Source organism: Pogona vitticeps, chromosome 5 (genome assembly GCF_051106095.1).
Source record: "Pogona vitticeps strain Pit_001003342236 chromosome 5, PviZW2.1, whole genome shotgun sequence".
Taxonomy (NCBI): domain Eukaryota; kingdom Metazoa; phylum Chordata; class Lepidosauria; order Squamata; family Agamidae; genus Pogona; species Pogona vitticeps.
In genome coordinates, this window is record NC_135787.1 from 39480006 (window position 1) to 39506274 (window position 26269).

General features: G+C 43.2%; 1 protein-coding gene and 1 long non-coding RNA gene across 2 annotated transcripts in view; one reads left to right on the top strand and one right to left on the bottom strand.

Moving 5' to 3' along the window:
* Positions 1-26269, bottom strand: part of MAML3 (mastermind like transcriptional coactivator 3) — a 344514-nt gene that overhangs the window by 118522 nt on the left and 199723 nt on the right. The window lies entirely within an intron of this gene.
* On the top strand, positions 1336-15058 carry LOC140707584 (uncharacterized). Its single transcript, XR_012087731.2, has 3 exons — positions 1336-11103; positions 12038-12155; positions 14505-15058. It is a non-coding gene; the product is annotated as an uncharacterized LOC140707584 (long non-coding RNA).

The following is a 26269-nucleotide window of genomic DNA, read 5'->3' on the forward strand; positions in this document are numbered from 1 at the left end:
ATCTTCTTCCCTGAGGCAAAATAAACAACGGGAATGCCCGTCGGAGAGGGGAATTTTGTTTGAGCAGACCTGGCACCTCTTGAAGAGGCCCGAGGAGGCCAAAAACTCAAAGTAAGCAAAACGACAATTAATCCGTTTTTTTCTTTTTGCAGATAACTCACAGTTTCAAAGCGAAGGTCAACAGTCCGGAATCAAGCCAGGGAGGTCCAAAGAAGAGAGGAAAAGATAAGACAGACTGATTGAATGAGCGCACAAAGTTTCAAACAAAGTTGTGATAGCGGCGGTTGAAAAGGAACTGAGGCATTTGGTGCTGGGGGTGGAGTTATAGCCAGTGTGGGGGAGGTCCCAGTACCATGTGCTTGAGCTAGAAAGTTCAGAGACCATGAAGAAGAAACTGCCAATCCATGCCTTTCTCACAGCTGCTTCGTGTGGAATCTAAACTCCATTTTGCTTTGTTGGCAGCCTGGCTTTCTGAGCCAAGTGCAATGCATCTGGCCTGAATTCTTAAACTATTTACCTTAACCCCAGCTTTTATACCAGTTTTCCCTTAAGGAAGAGTTCTGTAGAATTCAAATGTTTGTCTTATTTGTAACTTCATTGTGATCCCATAAACGTACTGCTCTACCACAGACATTGTTGCATATTTATCTTAAAAAAAAAAAAAAGCACAGGAACGGCTTTCCTGTAAGGTTTATAAAGTGCTTGAAGGGCAAATCACAAATCTATCCTCAAAACGTATATACAATTAATAAGTGTGCATGTGTATGTCTCTCTCTCTCCCTTCCCTTCTGTTTGTGTATATGCACATTTTTCTGTCTGGCAGGTTCCTCTAGAAAAGGAATGTTAGCCTGCGTTTTGGTTTGGAATAAAAGCACACTTTCTGGAAGATAGCTCTTTTGAACAGAAATAGAATTTGCTTTCTCTGAGTGTGCTTAGAATGAAGACTAGAGATGGGCACGACCTGGAAAAATGGTGGTGTGGGATGGCTAACCATGAATCATGAACCATAAACCCCGGGAAAAACAAACTGGTTCACGGTTTGTTTTTCCCGTTCATGCCTGGCGGGGGAGGACCTATCCTCTCTGTCTCCGCCACTGCCTCTCAGCTAGGCGGTGGGTGCATACTTAGAACAGAAGCCCAGCTTCCCAGAGCTGGCAGCTGCCTCTGAGCATGCAATCCACCACCCAGCACATACTGTACAATGCCTGGCTCCTGGCAGGGAAGCTGGGCCCGCTGCTTCTGAGGAGGGCCAGCAGCACCAGAGCAACTAGGCAGAGGTGATGGAGGCCGGCAGGCATCCCGTTTTGCCAAAGCAAATGAAACACCAAAGGGGGATATTTTTGATGTTCCATTTTGCTTCAGCAAAACCTTGACCTGGGTTGGGAAAACCATGAATTAGTCCAGTTTTGTTGGCTTTTTTGTTCGTGGTTCATTTCATTCCCCTGTCTAGTCAAGACCATGGAGGTTTACATACTATTATCTCCTAAACATGTGCTAAAAATTTTTTTAATAAGATAGTGCTATAATAGCTATGTACCGGAGACTAAGAGGTTCTACACTAAAAGGTCTAATCTTGAGACCAATTTATTTATCTACTTAGACACAAACTCCCAACTAAACCATTCTTTGGGTGAGTGTGTTTCATTGAATGGAACTGGAGAGAACCATCTGCAAGGGAATACATATACTTTTTAGAAAGAAAGGCATGAGGGCACCCGTTTTCTCTATCCAGAAAACCCTGGAAAGTCAGAATCAACTTGATGGCATGTAATTTTTATTATTAATCTCTACTCTAAGGAACAATGATGTAGGGCTTGTCCACACAAAAGTGTGGCCCAAAATGATGAGGGTTGGAGCTGTGGTCCTTTCTCCCTATAGCTTTAGAACCAGTCACTCCAAGCTTCAATATCTGTTACATACAGTATTTAGTCCTCCTTCCATGTAATATGGAATCTTCCACTTCCACTTTCCACACCATTCTCTTCTCCTCCCCTCCTTCCCTGTCATGCCCTCCCCATTCCCCACCCTGTCTCCTCCCCTCCTCTCTCTCTCTGTCCTTTGGTGTTGCCTTTTGGAGCCTCTGCACAGCTCCACCACTAGGTGGCTCTCCTGCCCTCTAAAGGCTGACAGATCCCAGAACCAACCAGGCTGCCAAAATAAATAAATACATAAATAAAAAATAAAGTTCCCATGAGAGAGAAAGTAACCCTGAAATGGGAGGGAAGTGGAAGGGATTGATTTGAGTCTCCAATAACAGCATGTTCTTCTGTTAAATTAATCCAAATACATGGGTGATAGAACTACCCCTTAAACTGGAGCAAATATATATGTGTGGATGAGCCCTGAGAATCTCTAAGAGGATTTGAAGCACTTGAAAACAGCATATACAGTGGTGCCTTGCTTAATGGGCGCTCCGTTTAGCGACGAAACCGCATAGCGATCGCATTACGATGTTTCCTATGCGGTTTTATCGCTTTGCGATGATCAGTTCCCTGTTTCGCTTACCGATCATCGCAAAGCGATGATTTTTAAACAGCTGATTGGCGGTTCCAAAATGGCTGCCGGGTAAAAAAAATGGCCGCCCGCTGTGTTTTCGCGCCGATTCCTCGCATAAGAGGAAGCAAAAATGGCCGCCGCATGGAGGATCTTCACTTTAAGGTCAGTTTTTTTGCCCATAGGAACGCATTAAACAAGTTTTAAAGCGTTTCTATGGGCTTTTTAAAATCGCATAGCGAAGAAATCGCTTAGCAGCGATTTTTGCTGCAAGGATTAACATCGCTATGCGAGACACCACTGTACTATCTCTATGGTTTTTGGACAGCCCTGTAAGGTAGATTAGAAATATGATCTGGTTAGTATAGGAGTTAAAAGGAAAGAGCTGTCTCTTGACATTAAGGTGTGGACGTGAAGCATTATGCAGAGTTTGTTTTCTGCACTAAATTTAGAAATGGAAAGAACATAGATCCATAAATGAACATCACAAACTTTCTGCCTAGTGCAGGAAAACCCTGGAACATTAGATATCATTCTTCTCATCTTCAGAGCACACTGGCTCCTTAGACTACTAACTGATTATCATGGGGTTCCAGGTTTAGACTTTTGGTCACTGTAAAAAGTGCAATAATGCAGAGCAAGATTTAGCATTACAGCCAAGTTACCTTAAATGGTTTGTGCACACTTGTGCTGCAGGACATCAAGAACAGATGTCTGAGAAAACAACCAAATGAGAATGGAAAGAAATAAGGAAAACACAGGGAAGCAGAGGAATGGTGGAAGGCAGGGAATAAGAAAAGGAGAAATGAGTGTGATCAATTAAATATGAATTCATAGTCATTATGGCAACAAGACCTTGCCTCTTGGAAGAAATATCTATTTTGATAGAACATATATCTAGCATTTCCAGAAAAGTTAGTGAATCCCAAGAGCTATTTTTTCACTTCAGGCAAATCTGTATATAAAAAATTAATTATGAAAGCACATTCCTTCAAGTAGCTTTTCCTCATGCCTGTAGGCATATAGTATCACACAAAAAGAGAAAAGTTAGCCTTTACATTTTTCTTTAAGAAAAAATTTATTCCCATCTTTCCAACATGAAGCAAGGAAGGGAAAAAATCAATGTGCATTCCTTAAAGTAAACTAAAAATGGAGTATTGCTGTAACAGAAACCCAGAGCCTTCTTTTAAAGGCAAGCGGTAAGGATTTAACTTCCATTGTCATCAATCTGACTAACATAAGCTCCATTAATTCCAATGGGACTTAAGCATGACTGGATTGGGGCCACAGGATTTTATTGAAGCATCCCTTTAAAATCAGAGCACACTTCAAAAGACATTCTCCCAATTCAGGATGTTAAACCTTGTGCTTCAGTTATGAGTTACACTTACAAGTAGGATCACTTTTCTCCATCATAATTGGAATACCATAGCAGTGATATGGTTGTACCTGAGTAGGTACCTCATTGTGGGCTCAGATTTGAGAATTAATTTTATTAAACTCTTTAAAAAGATCACTCTAAGACTTCTAGATCAAGGACAAGGCATGTACTGGAACACTCATGAGGGCCATGAATATTTTCTTTTAGTGGGAAAATTAAATATAAAATAACTAAACAGCTTATAAGATAGCTAAATAACCCTTATGACAGTTTTTTGGCCCTATACAAGACAACATCAATACCATTCAGGATAGAACTTTAAACATTCTTAACTAATTAATTCAGAAGGACATTCCACATATTAGTACATATACAAGGAAGAAAGCTTGTATCATTATTTAAGTCTGAATAATTAATCAATGCATGCTACGTAGAAAAAAATATTCTGGCTACGTGTGATGCTTAAGAATCAAACTTACTGCAACAACTCTTTCATGAGGTCTAAGGACCATACTCTGGGCTTCTGTTGTCAAAGTGGCAATCTGTGGTCCCTTTTTCAGGTTAGTGGGATTACCAAATAAGCCACAAGATAGAGAGGGAGAAAAAACTGAAGTAAGCTTCATTGCGTGCAATGTGCTGTACATAATATCCAGTTCGGTTTATGCACTACAAAACTCGGTGAGTAGTTGCATGAACTGACCCTAGAGCAGATCACAACAAGCAAATCATGGCAGAGCACAAGGTTTCCAGTCACTACGAATCAATGATCTCACTGCTGACAACAAGAACGTAAACACTTCAGTATGCTAAGATGCATTTGCCAAATATTCACTGCATTTTCTAAAATACAGCACACATATCTGGGCAAGAATACTCCTCAAGAATGAGAGGATTTGACGCATTTCTCACCATGCAGGGCCTTTCATGCTAGACAGGACTGCTCACCAGTAATAATGTATTCTGACTGATTAATATTCAGGGGCAGCACATTTTATGAACATTATAGTAGGGCTAGAGGTGCTGTCAGCTGCAGGAAGAAACAAGGCCAAGTGTTAATTTCAATTAAATGAAAGCACTGTCCTTCAGAGAAACTGCTTATAAAGAGAGATCCTGTGTGATGCATGTAAGATTGCAGCTGTACTTAGCACGCACAAAGCTATAAAAGGAACGCAGGAAAGCTGCAAGACACATTTCATTATGTCAGGGAGTGCATATCCAACTCTAAAACCTGGACAGCTCACCTAAGAAAACCCCTCCATAATTATACAAGGTAGACACAGATGCCAGCACATGAAAGCAGAGTTCACAGAGTTGAATGTGCACTAATGCTTGCACTGGTGCTGCTGTTCTTTGACCCAAGGAAAGAGATCAGGTTTGCCACAGATACTTCAAAAGGAAGTTGTTGAGATCTAATGCTGAAACACAAGATTTGACGCTTGCCTGGAATGTGAGTGATGAGACTTAAGACAGCAGGACACCCATTGTAGCTGCACATTGGAGTCATGTATATCAACAAATGTACTTTGGGTCTCTCTCCCTCTCCTCTTTCTCTCACGCACACACACACACACAAACAAGGTAAAGAGTAACTGTAATACATTTTATATTATTTTTAAATTTCACACAACAGAACATTTACACACAGAGAGACACACAAAAACATGGTTTAATTGCTGAAGAATTTATCCTGTTGCTTTATTGTTGCTGGTTACATTTCATACTGAGATTCTAAGGAACTTAAATTAGCTCCTTTATGAATTTTTAAGGGGAAAAACCAAGATAGATACATGAGCTAGACATTGCATGTGACCGAACACAGCTAACTCCAATTATCCAAGAGCAGAGTATCATGGAATTTCAACAACACACTTGATCCCACTGCTGGCATGTTGCATGTATAGCAGAGATTTGGAAACTGACTTTTTGTACTACAGTTCTCACAATCATTCAGCTAGCATGGCTCAATGCTGCCTGAAAAAGCTATTTTTGCAAGCTCCAATGTGTGGCAGCATAAGGGAGACGTTTCTACTCTTCCATCACAAAAGCAAGATCATCTATCTTAAACTGAACCAGCCTTTTCCTCTCTTACCAATGTGATTCCAAAGTCCACCCCCAAAAGCCAAATTCTTTCATTTTCCTAATTCCAAATTCTTTTCATTTCTCCATGCTTCCCTGCATCAGTTGGTGTGATGTAAGGATGTTGAAAGAACAATGGTCTTTCATCAAAAGGGTTTCCAACATGGTTCCAATTATCCATATTATAGGCCAAAAACATTTGGACAGCCAAACGTTCCCCAGCAATGTGACATGTGATGTAAGCTACAGCTCACTTTCCCAAAAGCAATTTCCCCAGAAATTTTAAATGTTTTAGCAGTAATGTGTTAAAGTTAAATCATTAAAGGAAGTTAAAAGTGATGAGACTCTTTATGGAAATTAAGATTAAAATGTTAAATTAACAAACCACTTGAAATTGCTAAAATGGCCTGTAACAAATTAAAGTAACTAACTGGTACTTTTCTGCTTCAAGCCATGAGTTCCTATGATTCCTGGCGGAGTAATTTTTTTTCACCACTCCAACCAATACCAATCATTGTTTACTTTTCCAATTCAGACTAAATTCAGCAGCTTGGAAAGCACACTTTGATATAGGTATTACTGTACTTTAGATTTCAGACAAGATTTCCTATTGTTGTGTGGCACATGGCTTCTTGATTACAGTTCCTCTTGCCCTTAAGGAAACGCTCATTAGACCCATTAGAAAGAACCAAGCTTGGCGGTGGACAACATTTGCAATTATAGGCCCGTCACCAATGTTTCTTATCAAGGTAGCTGAGAGGGTGGTCCCTTGGGTGCTGCCTGGAGGCCGTTCTGCAATGGATGCAGTCGAACGGACTAAGGTTGAACCCTGACAAGACTGAGGTACTGCGGGTGGGGCCCCAGATGTCAGTGGTTTGGGGAACTCACTCTCTTTTGAGGGCATGACTCTCATGACAAAGAATTCAGTTCGCAGTCTGGGGGTCCATCTTGACCTGGCACCTACCATGGAGATCTAGGTAGCGTCCGTGGTTTGGTCTGCCAACGTACATCTTTGGTGGATCGCCCAGCTGCATTCCTATCTAGACACGGGGGCGCTCACTACGCTGGTCCATGCGCTCATAGTCTCAAGAAAAGACTACTGTAATGCTCTCTATGTGGGGCTTCCTTTGAGACTGATGCGGAAGCTTCAGATGGTCCAGAACACAGTGGCCAGGCTATTAACTGGGGTGAAAAGATTTCACCGTATTTCCCTCACTCTGGCCACCTTACACTGGCTACCTATTCACTTCTGCATTGATTTCAAGGTGTTAACCATTACATATAACAGTTTAGGACCTCGATACCCAGCAGAGTGCCTTCTTCCGCCCAGTTCTATCACCCGCTCCAGTCAGGCTGGGCAGCCAAGGGGGCCTAACGCCAAGAGAGGCCCAATATGAAAAAAACAGAAATCAGGCCTCCTTGGCAGTGGGCCCTCGGCTTTGGAACAACTTACCTGCTGAGATCTGCCTGGCTCCCTCGCTGAGGGCCTTCAAGACTAACTTGAAGACATGGCTATACAGGCAGGCCTTCCCTACAGCCATTACCTAGCCTATCCCCCCCCCCTTTTCTTCTTTTTTTTTTCTCTATCCTTCATCTTCTTCTTCTTTATTCCCTTTTTTCTTTTTCCTTTCCCATCTTGGATTAATCTGGATTTTATCTTAGTTTATTTTTATATTATATGTAAAACGCCCAGAGTAGACACGTTCTAGATGGGTGGTATATAAATCTAACAAACAAACAAACAAATACAGCTCTCTGACTAGCTGCAGGTGAGAGAAGGGGAAACATATAGTACATGAGCTACTGAGAGGGGGCAATTTTGACACAATTTCAACCATAGCTCTTCCTAACCCCCCCCCTTTATTCAGAATACTGTAATTTCTACTAGGTCATACTGTCCCCTCATTCCTGAATCCCCTTTCAGCTTTCAGCCTGACTATACAGCACACATTGCAATCTGAACTCAAAAGTTGAGCAAATGCTAGTTCTGGTTACCTCACGGCTTGTTGAATGATCTCGTTCTTTGTGCTTGGTATTCAGATGGATGTTAAATCTGGGTGAAAGGCTGGCCTGTGTTGCTGACATAGATGTCTTCTTGTGTATCTGAAATTTCTGTTACTGTAATCCTGCCATGTCGTATTTTAACTGTTGTTGTGAAACACAGCAAGACAAACATTCATGATAATAAATACTAGGTCACTCAAAGGAACTGACAGACAGTTGTTAGAGAAACTTTTTTTTAAAGGAAGTACTTCTTTCTGCATTGTATACTTAATAGATGGAATTTCCTACAAGGATGTTGTGGTGAAGAATAAATGTCTTCAAAAAAGTTCTAACAATTTTGTGGAGGATAGATGTATCAACAGCTGGCTGGATAGTTCAGTGGTTTAGGTATCCGGTTGTGAAGCCAGAGGTTGGGAGTTTGATTCCCCTGTGAGTAGAACCAGCCGGTGAGGCCTTGGGCAAGCTGCACAGTTCCAGGGCACCCTCAGACAAAGGGAACGACAGGTTACCCACCTATCATTCTAGTTCGTTGAGTGGACCTCTGTGATTCACACTCTGGGTAATCCGCACCTGCGCGGAGCCTCATCGGAAGAGTCTAGTGCTTCTGCGGTAGCAAAAAACACATTAGAATAATCCCCTCCCCCCGTATAAGTACCTTGGCGCCAAGACTCTCCCTTCAATTGTGTCAACCGCTGCATTTTAAAGCTGTATGGCATGACAGTGGAGAGGCTGGGCAGGATGTGTGAATCACAGAGGTTCACTCGAAGAACTACAATTACAGGTGGGTTACTTGTCATTCTTCTTCGTGGCCTCTGTGAATCACATTCTGGGTGACTAAAAAGCTGTCTTACCCGGAGGCAGGGTGTCACGCCAAGAAAGAGGCTAGAACAGCATGTCCAAAGGCCACATCAGACTTATGTTGGAGATCCAGTCTGTACTGTCTAATAAAAGTGGACGGCTGTGCCCATGTGGCAGAAACGCAGACATCAGGAAGAGGTACGCTGTGGAGAAATGCTGTGGAAGCTGCCACTGCCCTGGTGGAGTGAGGGTGAATAACCTTTGGAACTGGCTTTCGAGCAAGTTGGTATGCAAGGTGAATGGTTGAAGTTATACACCTAGAGATTGTCTGAGATGTCACATGATGGCCTTTGGTAGAGGGTTGGTGACTGATAAACAAGGTGAGATGAGCGCCTGAAAGGTTGGGTGTGTTGAAGACAAAAAGCGAGGGCTCTTCTAACATCCAACGTGTGGAGGATTTCTTGAGCCAAAGATGGTGATGGGAAGAAAGAGGAAAGGGCTAGCGGTTCGGAAAGATGAAACTAAGATATGACTTTGGGGAGGAAAGAAATATCAATGGATAACTTTACTCTGTCTGGAAAAAATTGTAAATAAGAATAGTCATATCATAAAGCTGCTAAATCACTGGCTCATCGAGCGGATGTGATGGAGATGAGGAAAGCTGTTTTGAAGGTAAGTAGAAGGGAGCCTTAGTCAGCTGTTGAAAGACAAGGGTTACTGACCATTGTGGAGAGGGTGGATGAATATCTGGATATATATGAGACAACCCCTTGAGAAATCATTTCAATGTCGGATCTTTGAAAAAAATCATTTGGGGGGTTGATAGGAAACTACTGAGGAGAGGTAAACTCTTAAGGAGGAGAGGGAAAGACCGCTAGACTTGAGATGGAGTAAAAAACTGGAGAGCAGTGGAAATGGATAGATTGATGGAAGGCAATGATGAATTTTCAGTGAAAGTTTTAAATTTCTTCCATTTATACAGGTAAGCCTTCCTAGTAGAGAGTTTCTTTACCTGATGGAGGACGTCCATCAGTGAGGCAGAATCCTCCACACTGCCAGGTACAGAACAGGTAAGTCTGGGTGGAGTTCTTGGGAGTTGTTCTGCATGAGGAGGTGTGGTAGGCAGGGGAGGTGGTGAATATCTAATGACAGGTTGTGGAGGACTGGGAACCAGGGTTCCCTCGGCCACCAAGGGGCTATGACGATGGCATTGGGCTTGTCTTGTTGCAGATGGACCACTACTTTGTGAAGGAGCAGGAATGGTGGAAAGAGGTAAGTAAGGGTCTTGGGCCATCAGCCGATAAACACATCTCCTTGGGAGTGTTTGCCGACTCCAGCTTGGGAACAGTAACGTTTGCACTTCCGATTCACGTAGGAGGCAAAGAGATTGAGAGTTGGTTTGCCCCAGTGCTTGCAAAGAAGAAAGACTGATTGGTCTAATTCACATTTGTGAGCTTGGGAATTCGTGCAGCTGAGGAGGTCTGCCAGGTTGTTGTCATGACTGGCTATGTGTAAAGCCATGAGACAGATATGATGTGCTAGGCACCACTCCCAGACATCGACTACTAAGTAGAGGAGACTTGGAGAGTGGGTGCTGCCTTGTTTGAGAATGTAGTACACAGCTGTGGTATTGTCAGTAGCAATCTGTACTACTTTGCCGACAAGAAGATTTCTAAAGGCTTTGCATGCTTTTGCTACAGCTAGCAGTTCCAATTTGTTTATGTGGAGCAACTTCTCCCTGTGAGATCATTTGGCATGTATTTTGAGGGACTTGCAGTGTGCTCCCCAGTGTGTGAGGCTGATGTTGGTCGTAACCTGTATTTGGGGATGTGATTGTTGGAATAGTCATCCAACGGACAGGTTGGGAGGAAAGCGCCACCAGTGAAGTTGGGAGGCGAGCTCTGGAGTGACCCTCAAAAGAGTGTGGGGAGGGTCTATTAACAGGTCGAAAAGGGCAAGAAAAGGGCAAGAAACCAAGATTGGAGAGATCTCATCTTTAGACGTACATGTTGTACAACAGATATTCATAGTGGCCATGGTGCCTAGAATGCACGCTGTACGGTTAAAGCGGGTATCATAGTGTGAGGGGTGAAATCTTGAAGCAAGGTGATTAAATTGTGTCTTTTGTCTGCAGGGAAAAATGCACCAGCTTGTACAGAGTCTATGAATGCGCCTATATAGTGGACAATTTTGGTAGACTTTAATTTTGATTTTTGTTTGTTGAGAGCAAGACCAAGATCACAAAGAAGAGTAAGGGTGAAGTGCGTGTCCCGCTGAGCTTTGCGGAGGGAATGAACTACAAGGAGCCAATCGCTGATGTAGGGGAAGATGAGAATCTTTTGTAGACTGAGGTAAGCGGCTACTGGTGCCATGCACTTGGTGAATATTCCTGGAGCTGTTGCAAGAGCTGTTGAAAGGAAGTCTTTTGAATTGGTAGGCCTAGGATCTGAGTTGGAACTGAAGGAATTGTCTGTGTGAAGGATGTATGGGAACATGGATATATTCGTCTCTGAGATCAATGACAGTGAACCAGTTTCTTCAGAGTAAGGGGAAGACTGATTTGAGGGTACAGTAACTATGCAGAATTTTGTGGTAATGATATACTGTATTTTTCTGTGCATAAGACACCCCCATGTATAAGATGCCCCCCCCCACTTTTCTAACCCAAAGTCAAGAAACCTAAGTGGGGTTTAGCAAATGTAGGGGGAAAAGGATCAATGTTTTCTCCCTGCTTTCTCCCTTTGTGCTAAGCCTCGCGGGGCTTAGCAAAAGGAGGGGGAAAGAGATCAAAGCAATCCCACAACTGCGCAATCATTTTGATCCCTTTCCCCCTTCTACAGCCATGGGATTGCTTTGATCCTTTCCCCCCTCCTTTTGCTAAGCCCCATGGGACTTAGCAAGCAGAGGGGAAAGCAGGGATCAAAGCGATCCTGCAGCACTTTGATCCCTGCTTTCCTTTTGCTAAGGCTTAGCAAGTGAAGGGGAAAGCAGGGAATCAAAGCCCTGCAGGATCACTTTGATCCCTGCTTTCCCCTCCACTTGTTTTTGTTTCCTCCTCAGCTTACTTCCGTGTATAAGACAACACTCTATTTTTAGTCTAAGGATTTTAGACAAAAGTAAAGTCCTATACATGGAAAAATATGGTATTTGTTGAGTTCTCTTAAGTCTAGGATGGGACGAAGACTGCTATCCTTTTTGGAGATGGTGAAATAGCAAGAGAAAACTTTGTTGTGTTGGTATACTGGTTCTATGGCATCTTTGAGAAGTTTTTATCTCTTCTTGTAGGGTTTGAGATGGTGGACTGATGATGTGTGTTGATGAAGGAAGTTGGAAGAAGTGGATGTGGCAGCCGTTTCAGATGATGGAAAGTACCAAACATCTGTGGTGATGGACTCCCAGACAGGTAAGTATTTACAGAGGTTAGGATGGGTGTGATGATTTGCAATCTTGGTCAGAGGAGTGTCAAACGTGATTTTGGGTTTGCGGTCATTTCACCAAGTGATTGGTTGTTGATGAGGCTTGGCTCTTTGATTTTTGAAATAAAGTGTATAAGGTGTTTGTTGTTGGGGTTCACGCTGGAATTTTTGATAGGAATTGTATGGTCGCCTCCATTGGTTATGCTGCAGGCATTGCTGGTAGGATGGGTAGACTCCCCAGCACCATGTCGCTGATCTTTTCTTTTGAGCATTTTCTAAAATGTCATCAGTTTCAGCATTAAAAAGGCCTGCCCCATTGAAGGGAAGGTCTTCAATGCGTGTACGCCCATCTTCGGTCAGACCAGCTATTCATAACCAAGAAGAGCATCATAATGCTACTGAAGTAGCCATGGACTTTGATGTAGCATCGACAATGTGCCTAGCAGAGAGCATCTGCTGTTTGGCAACGGAGAGGCCCTCTTGCTGAAAGGTTTGTGCAAGTAACTTGTCCTCTGGCAAGGATTCAACAAAAGTGGTCATGTTGTCCCAAAGAAAACATTGCACCCATGGCTCCTTGATAATTAGTGACTTGCATGGTGAATGTTGCTGACAAATAAAGCCATCTACCCATGGAGTCAATTCTCCTACTGTCCTTATTTGGTATGAGGGTCTAATGATGTCAAGATCTAGATTATGAAGCATCAACAAATATGGAATTAGAAGCTGCTGTTTTTGAAGGAAAAGGACTCTTGGGTCATGAATTCTGTAGAGATTGTCAACCCATTTTGACATTGTATGAGATGAGGCTGGTTTTGTCCAGGATTGTTGTGCAGTGCTGAGGAGAGAAAGTAACATTGAAATATGCACTGGAGTGGTTGTGTTCTTCGAGATCGGATCATAGAGATGATCGGTTGGTTCTGTTGAAGGACGGTGGATTTGGAGGTCCAGGGATTTGGCCATATGGACCATAAGCTGAGCATAGGTTTGGAAGTATTCTGCCAGAGACGGTGGGTTGGCATCTGCAAGGTCCGACTCGGGTGAGGTGAGTAAAATGGAAGGTGTTTGAGGTCTGGATCTCTGATTGGAATATTCAGGATCGTTTTGAGAATCAACAGATTGTCAATCGACCTTTGTATCGAGAGGTTGAGGGTCATAATATTGGCACCAGTGATTAGATGTCGGTGGAGGTGGTATGTCCATGGATATTTGTTAATGTCGAGAATCATCGATGCTAATGATGTTAGTCAAGTGTCCATGTACACTGGTTGAGATGACTGATCCTCAGTCTCGAAATTGGCATCGTAATGATGCCAGGCTCAAGGTTTAGAAGCCAGTGGGCATCGAGTACTGTGTATCAGTGTGGGGACCGGACGTGTGTCCATGGACCAGGATGGATATCAAGGTTCATCAATATCAGAGCCTGTGTCTCGATGACGGCGAAATGGAGGTTGCTGTCGAGTTGGTGGAGCACTGGAGTATACAGACGCCGGGGATGCCAAGTGAGAAGATGCCAGGGATGCCAAGTGAGAAGAACGGTCTCTGTCATCTGGGTTGGTTGAGAAATAATGGGAGGCTGAAGCTGTAAATGCCTCACACAGTAGATGTCTTGCAGGAGGCCGTGGTGGTTGGTCTAATGCCACCAAATAAGGCACAGTTTCTGGTTGTTGTTCAGAGTCGACTCTGTTGGGTGAAGCAACTACAGTGGTGCCTCGCTTAACGATTACCTCGTTAAACGATGAATCCGCTTTATGATGAGGTTTTTGCGATCGCAATAGCGATCGCAAAATGATGTTTAGATAGGGAAGTTTTGCTTGACAATGATCAGTTCCCTGCTTCGGGAACTGATTTTTCGCTAGACGATGATTCTAAAACAGCTGATCGGCGGCTCTAAAATGGCCACCCGCTGTGCCAAGTGGCTCCCCGCTGTGCTTTAGGACGGATTCCTCGCTTTACAGGCACCAAAATGGCCGCCCCTATGGAGGATCTTAGCTGGACGCTGAGGTATTTAGTCCACTGGAATGCACTGAACTGGTTTTCAATGCATTTCAATGGGCTTTTCCATTTCACTTGATGAGGATTTCACTTAACAGCGATTTCAAATTATCCTCGTCAAGCGAGGCACCACTGCTCAAGGGAACAGAGTGTCGGAGGCTGGGAGGAGAGCATGTTAAATGATCCACTTGTTCATCCCATTCCAGTGATTGAGAACATGGTTGATGAGAGAGAATTACATCATCATCATCAGAAGGTTAACCAACAGAGATTAACTCACAGGATTCTGGAGGCTGTTGAGGAATAACTGGATGATTTAGATTTGTGTTGTTTGGATCTTTTAGGTGGTGACGGTTTCGGAGCCGAAGAGACTTCGGTGGACAATTGCCATTTAGCAGAGGATTATGATGTTGAAGGCTTCGATATCAAATGTTTCAGTTTGTAGCTTTTAGAAGTCTTCGATGAAGTAGATGGAGCATCAGAGTGAGAAGGTGTGGCTGATGGACATTGTTTTGATGATTCTGAACTGGCTTTTTCCATCGCCTTGGCCTGAGAGGTGGCCTTACAAGGAGGTTGAGCCATTTTTGCTGGTTGAAGTGATTCCTCCCAAAGACGGAGTTTAAGCCTTGAAAGGTGAGAATGGAGGACTCAGCGTTTGAAGTTCTTACAGTGGGATGTTTAGTGTGCCTCACCCAAGCAAAAAATACACTTAGTGTGGCTTTTGGAGCGTGGTATTTTGTTATCACAGACCACATAGTGTTTAAATGGACCCAAGGGGGCCATGAATAGTAGGAAAAAACAGTTTGAGGAAAAATAATTGGGAGGGTGCTACGGCCAAAGGCCGAGCAAGAAAACGAAGGAAGAAAATAATAACGTTCAATATATATATAAAACAAAAGTACAGTATTATAAAAGAAAAAAGAATCAAGACTGAAACTTTCACTTTTGACTCACAAAGCAGAATATGAGGCTCTCAACATGGTGGTTGAAACAAACTGAAGGGAAAGTCTTGGCACCAGGGTACTTATATGGGAGGAGGGGCTTATTTCAATGTGTTTTTTTGCTACCGCAGAAGCTCTAGAATCTTCCGATGAAGTTCCACACAGGTGCGGGTCACCCAGAGTGTGATTCATAGAGGCCACAAAGAAGAATTATAAGCCACTTCTGATTATGGTCTACCTGGAAAACCCTGAAAAGAGTTGCCGTAAGTCAAAATAGACTTGATGACACTTATTATTATATTTGTGTCAACATTAACTATCACAATTAAAAATGGAAGGATTCGTGAAATGGTCCATATATATAGAACTTGGAAATGTCACTTTCTTAGACTACAACAGCCAGAATCCCAGCATGCATAGCTGCCTAGAGTGGCCTTTTAGGCCAGATGGGCGGGGTATAAATCAAATAAATAAATAAAATAAATAAATAATTCCGAGCTCAGAATATGGTTGTGGATGGCAATGTTTGGAAATGTTACTCTTGGGGTGTACAATTTTCAGAATCCACCTGCCAGGAAGGCCAGTAGAAATGGAGGCTCTAGGAATTGCAGTTGAAATAAAGTAACTTTTCAAAACCTCTGAATCATTCTTATGGAAAAAAAACTTGGGACAGGGCTAGCAAGTTGTCCAAAGAAATTTGGCTTGCCATCACTGGGGAAGTAATACTGGACTAAATTAAATAGATTTTTTAGTCCAATTAAGGAGGGTTCTTTTTATGTTTTTAATTATTTCCCCTTACTGTTTTAAATGTCTGCAATGAACCTGAGGATTAAGAGACAGAATCTTAGTAAATTACCTTAACCTTCAGTTCAAGGATATATATATATAGGGACATGGTGGCGCTGCGGGCTAAACCGCAGAAGCCTGTGCTGCAGGGTCAGAAGACCAAGCAGTCATTAAGATTGAATCCACGTGACGGAGTGAGCGCCCGTCACTTGTCCCAGCTCCCGCCAACCTAGCGGTTCGAAAGCATGCAAATGCGAGTAGATTAATAGGGACCACCTCGGTGGGAAGGTAACAGCGTTCTGTGTCTAAGTCGCACTGGCCATGTGACCACGAAAGATTGTCTTCGGACAAAACGCTGGCTCTATGGCTTGGAAACGGGGATGAGCACCGCCCCCTAGAGTCGAACACGACTGGACAAAAATTGTCAAGGGGAACATTTACCTTACCTATATATATACAGTGGTGCCTCGCATAACGAGCGCCCCGTTTAATGACGAATCCGCATAGCGATTCGTTTTTTGCAATTGCAAAAGCGATCGCATTGCGATGTTCCCTATGGGGGAGGGCTCCCCTGCCGTCGTTCCGAAGCGCTTCAGCCGGCCGGCTGTCTGAAAATGGGGGCTTTGGGAGGACCACGGGGAGCCTTTGGGAGGACCGCCATTTTGGCGGTTCCAAAATGGCAACCGCAACCATTTTCGCGTGCTGCCCTCGCTTACCGAGGTGGCGAAAATGGCGGCGCTACGGAGGATCTTCGCATAATGGTGAGTTTTCGCCCCATAGGAACGCATTAAACAAAGTTTAATGCATTTCTATGGGGTTTTCCCTCCCGCATTGCGATGTTTCCGGATAGCGACGATTAATCCGGAACGGATTAACATCGCTATGCGGGACACCACTGTATATGTGTGTTATATATATTCATAACAAAGAATTATTTTTCTTGCAGAAAGGTATTCTCTCTCACTTAGGAGAATAAAATTAATGCACTTGTCAGTTGGAAATAAGAGCACTAGTAGCATTTTAGGAGGCATCTGTATGTATAGAATCCCCATTTGTTATCCAACTATGCAGAACAAAGACAGTAAATCAGTAACAAATATCTGAGAGGGAAAACAAAAACCACTACCAAAACAGATTCTCTGGGGAATTTTCGTTATTTCTTCTGTTCTCCCACATACCTCTAATTTCAAACACGGCAGCTGCATCTTCCGTTGTCTTTATGGTGGTAGCATCCTCATAACCACATGAGGGTAGAGTTGCCGTTTTATTATATTTCTCTTTCCCCATAGAGAATTCTATTTTGCTTTTCACTCTGTTTTCCTCCCCATACTCACCAACTCCTGACAGCATTCTATATTCCAAATGTTTGATTTTCTCTTAGGCATAGAAGATCGGATCTCCTGCATCCATTTTTCTTGCATAATTACACATTTACAATGAAGAAATCAAACATTTTACCTTTCTCTCTCTCATAAAAAGGCAACTCAATGACTTCTAAGCAGACATCTTTCTTGCTGTTATACTAGGATTAAAAATAATCTAATGTACAGTGACACAGAAAACCTCAGTGGTATTCATAGCCACTGTTCAAGATACAAATCAGACTGCTCTGATGTGTAAATACTCTTCCTGTTTGAGTAAGGTTTTTCTCATACAAGTCACTAGTAATTCCACCTCCTTAGCTCCATCCTATGTCTCAAGGTCATCAAGGATCCCACCAACAGAAACAGCAGATACAGAAATAAATCTGATAAAATGCACCCTTAAAATGGCTCTCCCCCCTCGCAGGGAGCATAACCTATTGTTATGGTCCGCCCTCGAAGGCTACTGGATCCGACTGGATTCCAGGAAGCCATGAGAGGGGTCACGGCTGACCTGGCTGGTGCTCCTGTTGAGGCCCTGGTTGACGGCTGGTTCACCGCCGCGGCTAGGGCCGTAGACACAATCGCTCCTAAACGCCCTCTCCGCCGCAGAGACCGCCTGGCGCCCTGGTTTAATCAGGATCTCCAGGCGCTGAAGCGGGTCAGGAGACGGCTAGAGCGCAAATGGAGAAAGGACCCGACGGATTTTAATTGGATAGCTGTCAAGGTCACTACTAACCTTTACCTGGCTAAGGTAAAGCCTGCCAGTCGATCATACTTTGCTAACTGGATAAGCGAGGCGTCCAATCAGCAGGCGGAGTTATTCCGTATAGTACGCAACCTATCCGGAGTTGGTCCAGGTGATGGGCCTCCCCCTAGTTTTTCGCCGGACCAATTTGCAGCATTTTTTAAATCAAAAGTGGAGGCCATCCGCCGGGACCTCTCTCCTTTTTTGAATACAGTGAGTCGAGCTGAGATGTCCAGCGCTCCGTCCTGCCCGGTGATATTCGACTCCTTTCAGCCTGTCACGCCTGACTCTGTGGCCAGGGCAATCGACCGCTGCCGTGCCACCATGTCCTCCTTGGACCCTTGCCCGGCCTGGCTAATCAAAGCAGCCAGGCCTTTAACAACGGAATGGGCCATGGCAATAATTAATGGGTCTCTCCTCGAGGGCAGATTAGGCCCATTAGGAAGAAACCTAGTTTGGCGGCGGATGAAATTGGCAATTATAGACCCGTCGCCAACGTTTCTTTCTTAAGCAAGGTGGTCGAGAGGGTGGTGGCCGATCAGCTTCAATCGCTCCTGGATGAAACAGATGCCCTGGATCCATTTCAGTCGGGCTTCAGGCCGCGCCACAGAAACGGCATTGGTCGGCCTGTGTGATGACCTACTGAGGGAGGCCGACAGGGGCAAAGTGTCTCTGTTGGTCCTCCTCGATATCTCAGCGGCCTTTGATACCACTGACCACGATATCCTCCTGGGGAGGCTCTCTGAGTTGGGGATAGGTGGCCTGGCATTGGCCTGGCTCCGTTCCTTCTTGGAGGACCGTCCCCAGAGAGTGCAGCTTGGGAAGAGTGTCTCGGCCCCGTGGAGCCTCAATTGTGGGGATCCACAGGGGTCGATTATCTCCCCAATGCTGTTTAACATCTATATGAGGCCGCTGGGTGGGGTCATCAGGGGGTGTGGAGCCTTGTGTCATCAGTATGCAGATGACACTCAACTCTACATCTCCTTTTTGCCAACTGCAGGAGATGCCGTTCTGCGCCTCCAGCGCTGCCTGGAGGCTGTACTGCAATGGATGCAGGAGAACGGGCTGAGGCTGAACCCGGACAAGACGGAGGTGCTGAGGGTGGGCCCTCCCACAGTTGGGGACTTGGGAAACTCTCTCTCTTTTGGGGGGTGACTCTGCCCGCCAAGGATGGGGTCCGCAGTTTGGGGATCCATCTGGACCCGGCGCTCACCATGGAATCACAGGTGGCGTCGGTAGTCCGCACCGCCTTTTTTCATCTTAGGCGGATAGCCCAGCTGCGGCCCTACCTTGATGTGGGGGCGCTCACTACCTTGGTACATGCGCTCGTAATCTCAAGATTAGACCATTGTAATGCACTCTACGTGGGGCTTCCTTTGAGGCTGCTGCGGAAACTACAGGTGGTGCAGAATACGGCGGCCAGATTACTCAGTGGTGTAAAAAAATTCCAACATATTTCACCCACTCTGGCCACATTGCATTGGCTGCCCATCCGTTTCCGCATCGACTTCAAAGTGTTGATGCTCACGTACAAAGCCCTAAACGGTTTAGGGCCTCGACATCTGGCAGAACGCCTACTTGCTTGACCATGGAAACTAATGAGAGCGGTGAGAGGTTTCATTGGTAAAACCACTCTTGAAATATCTCATTTACATTGAAAACCCTGGTAGGATCATGATGAATTAGATGTGAGATTATGACATATAATACACACTCTAGGTAGAATTAACTTTGAATTCAGCTCATCGTTTATTCTCCTTTTCAGACCATGAAGTGATTCAGAACAAGTATAAGCTCATTGTGTTGTGCATAGAACTCAGTCAAACATTCAGATTTAGCCACTGCTGATTTGAATCACAAAATCATAAAATCATAGAAAAGTGAAGTTGGAAGGGTCCCAGAAGGCCATCGAGTCCAACCCCCTGCTCAATGCAGGAATACAATCAAAGCATATCTGCCAGGTGATTATCTAAGTTTTTCTTGAATGCCTCCAGTGTTGGAGCACTCACCAACTCCCAAAGTAACTGGTTCCACTGTCATACTGCTCTAACAGTTAGGAAGTTTTTCCTGATATTCAACTGAAATCTGGCTTCCTTTAACTTGAGCCCATTATTGCATGTCCTGCACTCTAGGATGACTGAGAACAGATCTTGCCCCTCCTCTGTATGATAGCCTTTCAAACATTTGAAAAGTGCTATCATATCACCCCTCAGTTTTATTTTCTCAAGGCGAAAATGGTCAGTTATTTCAGCCTTTCCTCATGCTTGGCTTCCAGTCCCCTGATCATCCTTGTCACCTTCCTCTGAACTTGTTCCAATTTGTTAATATCCTTCTTGAAGTGTGGTGTCCAGAACTGGACACAATACTCAAAGTGAGGCCTAACCAGTGCTGAATAAAGGGGGACCAGTTCCTCATGGGATTTGGAAACTATACTTCTATTAATGCAGCCTAAAATAACATTAGCCTTTTTTGTAGCCACATCACACTGTTGGTTCATATTTAGCTTGTGATCTACAACAATTCCAAGATTCTTCTCGCTCATGGTTTCGCTGAGCCGGATATCTCCCATCTTTTAACTGTGCAATTGATTTCTTTTTCCGAGGTGCAATGCTTTGCACTTATCCTGTTGAATTTCATTCTGTTGCTTTCGGCCCAGTGCTCCATCCTATCAAGGTCATTTTCCACTTTAAATTTTGCCTCTGTCTTCTAAGCTATTCACTATTCCACCCAATTTGGTATCATCTGCAGATTTGACAAGCACTCCCTGTTTTTCAAACTAGCAAAGATGATAGAAATGAAAAACTCCCAGGATTCTCCACCCAATATGGCCACCAGGTGAGGGATCCAAGGAGGTATATTCTTAAAAACTAAATTTGCCAGCCTCTGAGAGACAGTGACCCTCAGAAGGTGATGAGGCAGTTTGCATCCACAGGAAATATGTCGATTCTGTTTCATTGCTCCTATTGAAAATAATTTTGAGCTGGAATGCAAGGAAAATGAAATGTGAGTTGGTGTTTGTGTGAGCATGTCTGAAGTGTGAGGTAACAGAGAAAATGAAAGAGGAGAATGAGCACATCCTGTCTGTGCACCATGCATTCTCCACATAAAAAGGAAAGGCCCACCACACACTCTTCAAGCACAGACAACCTTGGAAGTGGAACTGAAGGAAACATAGAGGTACTCTTTGAATCAGAAAGTTTTGATTCCATCAGTGATACAATCACAGTAGTTTACTCCTGTTGTGTGATTCCACTGTTATGCTGATAGTAATGACTGCTATAGCAGACAAGGCACAATTCAAGGAGTGTAGAGACATACTAGCGTTACCTCCCTATATATATATGCATCAATCAGCCGCTTTGGGTCCCTTGTTGGGAGAAATGTGGCATATAAAACAACAAAACAACAACAACAACAACAACAACAACAACAACAACAACAACAACTACTACTACTACTACTACTACTACTACTACTACTACTACTACTACTACTACTACTACTACTAGTAGTAGTAGTAGTAGTAGTAGTAGTAGTAGTAGTAGTAGTAGTAGTAGTAGTAGTAGTAAGTGCAGAGCTCCTTTATAGCATTCAAGGTCCTGTGTGCACCAAGTCAGGTTTTTGAGTTTGCTTGCTTTCAACAGCACTGGAAAAGTAGGTTTTTGCAAGGAGCCTGATTCTTTGCTATCTGGCATTTCTTTTGGAATAAAAAAGAATAGGCATCAGAACTGTTTGCGTTCATTATAACAGGACTGGGATTATCACTGAAATGTTGTACCTGAACTATTAGAGACTGCTTACTACACTTATTACAGAGTTGGTAGCAGGGGTCTAAGCAGTGGAAATGCTACTTATAACATGGTTTCAGTAGATAAATGAATCATGACCACTGCAATGCCAGAGAAGTGATATTCAACAGAAGATCAGGCAAATCCCTCTGGCTCTTGTGCCAGTGCAAGTATAATGCAGATTTGTTTAATTTCACTCCTTTAACTACCACGCTTTAACATTCTGCCAACTGACCTGTTTCTCCAATTCATGGTGATCCAAATGGATTCCTCTCTAGCTGCACACACTTTAATTTTTTAAAAGGGTAAATACATACTAAATTTAATCAATACCTGGAAAATACACCAGAGAACCAACTACTCATGAATATCATGTGCTACTGATCTCCAGTAGTCAAGAGAGCATACAAAAAAGTGAAAGGGCTTTATGCTTTAGGAAGACCACAATTTAGTCAGACTGATCAGATGAAAATGAAGAAGGTATAACCACAGGTAAGAAGGAATATCTCCATTTTATATATAGGATGGCCAACCCATGCCTGGTGTTTTAATCATAGCATTTTTTTCTATAGCATTACCATGTTATTTGTGCACCCAATTTTTTCTTAATAACATCCCATAGTTTTGCCAATCACAGTAGTGGTTGTGGCATGTCCCTTCAGATATATCAGCATTGGAATTTTCTTCTCTCTCTCTCTCCAAGCACCCACTTCGGTTGTACAAAGCAAAACTGGGAGCAGGAAAAGAGGTTACCAATTTTTGTGACATTCTGCACGTTCCTTATTGCTGTAAATAGTGCCACACATACTCACTGCATGTTTCTCCTGGTGCACCACGTAAAGTGCCACAGAGTTAGCACAGGCTGTTCCTTTTGTGGGAGCAACAGACACATGACGTACAACAAGCATCACCCCCCAAAACTCCGAGGTTCCTTGCCATAGTTTGGAAATACTCTTAGAACCTCCTTCCACCCTGGCTAGCAGGCCATACTGGCTGGGGGATTCTAGCAGTTATTATATGAAAATGCAACTTTTCCAAATCAGTTCCCTCCTTTTCCTCCACCAAATCTGTACAGTTATCAAACTACAGACACCAGATAAGAAGTAGTGCTAAGAAGGAACTGCCTTGCTTTGCTCTGTAGGAACAACAGTCTCTATATAGTCTTTTATCTGGCAGCTCCTAACAAATCTAGCATCAAATTTATTGTGGAAGTATAGGTTAGAAAGATGCATGGTAAAAGACATACTAGAGATGTTACCCATGCAGTGATATGTCCCCATTTTGAAGACTGTTTCAAATAACAAGAAAGAAGGCTTCCCACCTCCCCGTATTGTTTCTAAAAAGCACAGAATAAAGGTAAGGTAAGAAACTCTGGCCTTCCTTGATTCCCTTTGTTTCCTGAGGCAGGGAGAAGAGGACAGAAAAGGAGGAGGGGCAACATCTTTGTGATTTTGGCTCTGTGTTATCAAGAGATCATTTCCCATCATTGTGAGGAACAATTATTCCTGACTGCATAGGGCGGTCAATCAACAAAACACTTTTTTCCCCAGGAAAGCAGCAAGAAAAAGAAGAGGAAATGCATTCCAGATGGAAAGCTACTGTTTTACCTTTCCCACCTAAGTCAATCTTTATGCCTCTAAATTGGCCCATTGAGACCAGAAAGATGGTTCTGTATGGAAATATGAAGATTCCTATTACTGCTCAGGTCATTTGGAGGTGAAGTAAAAAGAGATGTTTATGAGGTAGAGGTATAGCTTGTTGATATCCATTTTGTAAACTTTATCTTAACATTTTAAAAATCCATTTAAAAAACAATGCCTGTCAGTGTGGATAGAGAACAGACACACAAGCACACAAAGAAACAAGAACAGAGGTAAGAAAAGGGAAGAAAAATTTAGAACACAGCACCGTTTTACAAAATTTAAGTAAATCTTTCACATGTAAGTAATTAGCTGCATTACCCTAATTCACTCTATGTGGGGCTGCCTTTGGAAAGTGTTCCGAAACATCAGTGGGTCCAAACAGCTGTAGCCAGATAGTTAACTGGGGCTGGTAACAAGGATCACCAGTAGCTCCCTTCTTACAGTAGCTTCACTGGTTGCTGATCTGATTCTGGCTACAATTCAAAGTGCTAGTTTTAACCTATAAAGCCCTAAACAGCTTGGGGACAAGCTATCTTAAGGACTATGTCTCCCCTTATAAGCCTGCCTGAGTGATGAGTGCTCATCAGGGGAGGGACTTTCTCTCAGTCCCACCACACGCAGAGGTATGCATTTGGTGAGGACACAGAAGACAGCCTTCTCTGTTGCTGGCCTGAGACTCCAGGACTCCCTCCCATGGGAGGCCAGGCTAGCCCCATCTTCGCTGTCCTTCCACAAGCAAAGACCTTTCTCTTCTGGCAAGCTTTCCCTTAGTGACTGGCTGCCTGAGTGGAGGTTTTAAATGGATTGTTGTGCCTTAATGTTTTGACTGTGTCTTTGGTGTTGCTTTTTGTTTACTCTCTTTTAGTGTGGTATTTGTTTGGTTTTTTTCAGTATTTGTATACTTTTAGCTGTTTAATATTGTATTTTTAATGCTTTAAGCCACCTTGGGTGCTTTTTAAGGAGAAAGGTGGGATAAAAATATTTTCAATAAACAAATACAGTAATAAATGTAAGTCTCTTCTTCTAAGCTATATAAATATAGTGTTTGTTTTGCAGGTGTGGACTCAGAAGGGATACATTTTTGCTTTGTTAGGCTATCACTACTGAACAGTGATGTGAATGAAGGTTTGTACATGTTCTAGCAGTTGGCAGGGCTGGTGCTAGAGAGGGCCACAATGCGGATGATATGGTGACTCTCACTTGTTTCCTCCTCTATGGCAACCAGAAGCCACTACATATATCTGTTGTCAACACAAGCCTCCCTTCTTCCATCAGCAGTAGTGAGGTAAACATTTCAGAGCCTGGAAAAATGACCTGTTTTCAGTTACAAATCCTAAGAATCCTCTAGTCCAATGGTCTCCAACCTTGGGCCTCCAGATGTTCTTGGACTCCAACTCCCAGAAACCTTCATCATCACCTCTGCTGGCCAGGATTTCTGGGAGCTGAAGTCCAACAACATCTGGAGGCCCAAGGTTGGGGACCACTGCTCTAGTCAACAAGACCCCAAAAACAGTTTTCCACACTTTGGATCTTGTAAAGGAAGCAACTGGGCATCTCTCCACCTTTTTAGAATATACTACTCACACACACACAAAAAGGACTTTTCTACAGAGATTATTTTTATGTGCCATAGTGTCAATTCCTACTTATGACTATGCCTTCTAGCATTTTCCAGAGTACAGTATACCTGCCTTTCTTTTGGGGTGGTCTGGAACCTGTAGCTTACCCAAAGCCACAAAACCTGACTCTTCTGCAAAGCACAGTGGGGAGTCTAAGTTTTGACCCCAAGCTTGACAGTTATGTGCTCTGACTCAGTGCACTATCCAGTCAACTAACTGAAATGCAGTGGGATTCTGAGAGTTGCTGTCAACCCCCCCCCAAAAAAACCAAATCTAATATAATCTGTGCTTCCTCCTTTAAAAACAGTTGATGTAATCAAAGCTGCTGGTGCTACAATGACCGATAGGATCTACTATTAGCCATCCCATAGCAATTTTCCATTTCCAGGGGATCCTATATTTGGTACCATAGCACCATGCAAAAGAAAAGGTACAAAAGTCAAACACAACTCACTTCTACAATCACAAGCAAATCCACTGATGAGGTAGACCAATAATTATACTCAACTTCATTTTCGTGATTCAAGGTATACCCCCTTCTACTGGAAAAATCATAGCAGCCTAGGTCTTCATAGAGGACAACATGAAATGTTTATAAAACACACAGGTGTGGGGGGGAACAGGTCATTCTCCTCTAAACAGACATCTAAAAGCCATAGTACATACATGTAAGCATATTCCAATGTTCAATTTGCTACACTCCGTGGCAAAATGACACAGTAGTTGTTTCTACTGCTACTGTACTGTTATTGATGTGTTTTTCTCTAATATGGTCAACCAAAGAACCATTCCAAATAAATTTATGCATCTCTCTTGTGCGCTCTCTCTTAAGGATCTTCTGGGCTAATCAAAATTACTTTCCATGATTATTTGTTTAAACTCAACACAATTCAGTTAACAAGACACTGAAGATGTGTCATTTTCCTAGAGAGTAGCAAAGTAAATTCAGCCAGGAAGCTGCACTAATCAGAATGTATTAAGATACATCAAATCGTCCTGTACTGCTGTTATGCCAGAAAGAGGTTAATTTGTAGCACTTATTTGCATCTGTCACTTGGAAAGTGAGGTTTTCAGCACCAGCCATAACACACAGGAATTTTATACATTTAACAGTTTAGTCTCTTAGCTAATTTTAATTTGTAGCTGTTGAGTCTCATTTCTTACATATGTTCCATCTCATATTAACTTAAATCTTTCTCAACTACATCATACCAGGAAGACAA